Raw genomic sequence first — 4,470 nt, forward strand, 5'->3', positions numbered from 1 at the left:
TCTCTTTCTGGGTCCACAGAGCCCTGAGGTAAGATCTGGCCACACCTACCACTCCAGTCTCTGCCAGCACCTCCCTTTCCCTTTCCTCCAGCCTCCAGGAAAATGGGCCTCTTCCTTCTGCAGAAGCACCTGGCTTGTTCCCAACTGAGGACCTTTGCACTGGCTGTTCCTCTGCCTGAAATGCTCTTCCCTGAGCTTTAATAGCTGGCTTCCTCATGTCATTTACTTCTCAGTGTAACTGGTACCTGCTCCAGAAAGGCTGTCTTCAACTAACCAATCCAAAATAGCCCCTCTTTGTCAAATTACACGGTTTTAACCTTCTGCATAGTACTTATTACTATCAATTTTAAGAATTTTCTTATTTACTTATTGTCCAATATAATCTAAATATTTCGAGACTAGGGACCTGTTTTGTCTTGTTCACTGCTGTGGTAAATAACCTAGAACTATACCTGGAATGCAATAGACATTCGAGAAATATTTGCTAAATGAGTTTTACTTCTCTCTTACTTGTAGGCCTGAGGTTGCTATTTGTGAACCAGTGTCCACTCAGATGCCCACTTACTCCTCTCACCTGGTTGCATTTCTGGGAGCCTCCAGTCAGTGTCTCATCTCTGTGGGACCTGAGTCCACATGACAGTGTGGTCCTCATTGATCACATCTCAAAAGGAGGCAAGAACTTAAGAAGACATTAACTTCAAAAGAAGGCAAGAATGTGAGAGGACATTAGCAGGCTACTTTCTTGGAATTTCAAGGAGGGAATCAGAGTCGACGCCTGAGGGCCTCTATTTTTTCATGTGGCTGTTGAGTAATAGGTGAAGTTGCCTAGTTTTTAAGAACATTGACTTTGTGGTCGGAGAGGTCTAGGTTCAAGCCCTGGCTCTTCCATTTATTGCTGTGAGAACTTTGGCAAGCTACTGACACACTCTAAGCCTCAGTTTCCCCATTTGTAAATTGGGAATAATAATAGTACCTCAGCACAGAACTGTTGAGAGTCTTAAATTAGATGTCTATAATATATCTGGCAGATGGTAAGCCACCCCATAAGTGTCAACTGTTATTACTGTTGCTGTTAATTTTTTATACTGAAAGTATGAATAGCACTGAGTACTCAAAAAAAAAAAAATGATACAAACATATTCATAATAAGAAAAATGCAAGCTAAAAGTACATTGAGATCTTATTCATCAGTTTCCAAATTGGCAAAGCCTAGAAAGTCAGCTGACACTGTTGGTAGAGAAACAAGGAAGCTGATGTGAAGGTAAATTTGTACACCCCCCTATCCCGCAGAGAACATTGGCAATAGCTAACAAAATTCCAAATAAACATACCCTTTGGCTCAGCTAATCTACTTCTAGGAATTTATGCTACAAATATTCTGGCACGTGTATAAAATGCTGTATGGAAAGATTATTCATTACAGTACTGTTTGGTTATCAAGATATTGGAAGAGAACTGGTTAAATAAATCACAGTATATCTATATCACGTAACAAATAAAATGAAGAAAGTTCCTTAAGATACTGATGTGGAACACGTATTAAAATAGATTGTGAGGTGAAAAAAAGCATATCAAGATCAGATGTATAGTAGGGTATAGCAACAAGCTGGCAGTGAGGAAAAATGTATATGTGTATGTATTTTGCATAACCAGAAGATCTATGATAGCACAGAGTAGAAGAAATAATTTTTATTGTATACTCTTTTATATCACTTGAATTTTGAACCATATTAATCAATTATCTGTTAAAAAAAATGGAGATTCTGATTTTTAAAAACGTAATTGTTAGTATTATTGCCCAGTATCTCTTACTTGTTAGGTGTTGACTGGTTCTAGGAATGGTGTATCTCTCCTAATAATTACTAACTTCAGAGTCAAAAGCAACGATAACAAAAATACTAAAAATCCATACATTCTTGGGTACTGTACTTGTTGGTCTAATAGTTGACTTGCAGAGAAGATGCCTAGAGTAGATAATGAAGTGTGCTTATGGTAATCTCTGTCAGCCTGAAGAGAATGTTCTAAATTTCTTCAAAGCTTTTGAAAATAATATTTTTCTTTTTCATTTTTCTAGCATAAAAACAAATAGCAGATATCTGGAAGAAACAAAAAGTTAGCATGCATCTGGAAGTTTTCAAGCAATGTAGTTGTAACTGTGTTCTTTTGGAAAGAAGCACGAAGAAAAGTGAATATACTTTTCTTCACATTTATTCTGCATTCCTCAAAAGGAATTTTGTGAGAAAAACTGAGAAGAGCTTAGAGCAAAGTAAAGTCAGCCTTCTGAAGGGCACCGCCTCTCCATTTTAAGAGTTTCTTTGTGACAGCCTCTCCTGCCAAAATCTGCCTATCTCCCCCTACTTCCTTATCACACACATTGTCAAACCTTATGAGTTTTTTCTTTGCTTCTGATTTTTTTCTAACCCCCTGACTTCTTGTAAGTCTATTTGCCCTGTACCCTGCTACCTAAGAGTCAGGGGATATAAATGGGTGTTGGTATTAATTAATTGATTATTTAATTTTATAAACATTTATTGGTTCCTACTATGTATCTAGCACCATATCAAGTGCTGGAAACTCAGAAAAGAATAAGAAATGACTTTGATAGTTGTACCAACGAGCTCATGGTCATTTTAGGGAGACAGAATTTGAATACAGTGTGACAAGTACTTGAGTGTTATGTAACCACTTGGAAGGAGCATCTAACCCAGCTTTGGTGGAAGAAAGCTGTTAAGAAGGGATTCCTGGGGAAGAAGGGTCTGAGTGGAATCTTAAAAGATAAGTAAAAGTTAACCCAGGGGAGAGAAAGGTCTGGAGGGTGAGGTTGGGCACTGGAGGTAGAGGCTGGAGAGAGGAGGGGCCTTCTGTGGTGATGGTGGTGCTACATTTCAGCAAGAGCAGACTTGAACGTAAGAAGTAAACTCTAGTTTTGTGTGTGTGTGTGTGTGTGTGTGTGCGTGCGTGCGTGCTCAATGAGTTTAACTAGGATATGATGTGGCAGCAGATGAGGGAATGGAGAGTTTCAGGAAGGAGGAAGTAACTGAGAATATCAAATGCAATAGAGGGCCATTGACTAACAAATAGTAGGTCATTGGTGACCTTTACAAAGTACCTCAGATATGATAGGGAGCCAGGCTTTGATATATTGAAGAGTGTAAGGGACATGAGACTGTAGGACTCAGATAATAGTTAACATTTATTGATTCCCTTCAGTATGACTAGGTTCTGTGTTAATGCATTTAATTCTCACAACAACCAAAGAGGTAGATATTATTTATAGCCTTATTCCATAGCAGAGGAGACTGGGGAACAGAAATATTAAGTAAAAGGTTATACAGTTGGAAGTGGCAGAGCTGGGAGCTAAAGTTCCTAGAATCCAAACTCTTGATGACTAAGAACCTGGGATTCTAGAAATGTGATATTTACTAGAGAGTGACATGAGTCTAAAGTTATTAAATTTTTATTATTGTTTCAAGCTACTGGATATTGGAGCGTGTTTCTAGACCAAAAGAAAGACATCTGGAAACATGGAGAGAGTGATGATGAATAGAGCGAGGTACAGGAAGATAATAAGGCTGCATCCTGGATTCGCCATTAAGAATGTCACGGGTAACCTTTGGGACGGCGTGTTTGGCAGCACAGTGGGGGAGGAAGCAGACAGAGTAGAGTGAAGAGGGCAGTGGATTAATAGCTGCCATTAGAGCACTGGAGGTGGGATGGCTGTGCGTTGGTTGGGAACAGCCGGATCCCAGAGGTAGCAGAAAGGGACCCAAGGGTGTGACTGTACACAAATCTGGGTTTTAGAAAACAGGAGGTTCCAGAAACTGGTAGGTCAGGGCTTAGGGCGATTGCCTGTCCCAAGTAACATAAGTACATCAAACTAAATACCATTGATACCTTAAACCAACCTCAGCTAGATCCTCAAGAGCAGCCTGACCTTTTCCATTCCTCAAATCTCTTCAAGAGAATGGATACTTAACTCTAATTAATCAATTATTTATAATCTTTATTATTAGCACAAAAAAAGTGCCAGTTTTGTAGTTGGCGTTTGACAATTCTGAGTTATGTTCTGATGATGGCAGCCCCTTGCTAACCATAGTCATTACCTTGTATCAAGCACCTGTATACATGTTCAGTCCTGTGAAATGCATCAGCCCCTCGACCTTTACACAGATGCATGAGTAAGGCTGGGCCAGTCAGTGACCTGTCTAACATCTGTGTCTCAGACAGGAATCTCCACAGTCAGAATATGAACCCATGTCTGTTAGAGTCCAAAACCAATATCTCAACTACCATGCAAATGCACCTGTAATCCAATACTTCTATCAGATTTCCTTTTAAAGGGTCTTATGGGTAGAATTTTAAATGAAAGGCTTATAAAAATCTCTTAGAAAACAGGATATAGTTGTTGTTTTAAATTGTTTTTACTTCAAAATACATAAAATACCTTACTTTTAAAATTTAAGATTTTTT

Source organism: Pteropus vampyrus, unplaced genomic scaffold (genome assembly GCF_000151845.1).
Source record: "Pteropus vampyrus isolate Shadow unplaced genomic scaffold, Pvam_2.0 Scaffold222, whole genome shotgun sequence".
Taxonomy (NCBI): domain Eukaryota; kingdom Metazoa; phylum Chordata; class Mammalia; order Chiroptera; family Pteropodidae; genus Pteropus; species Pteropus vampyrus.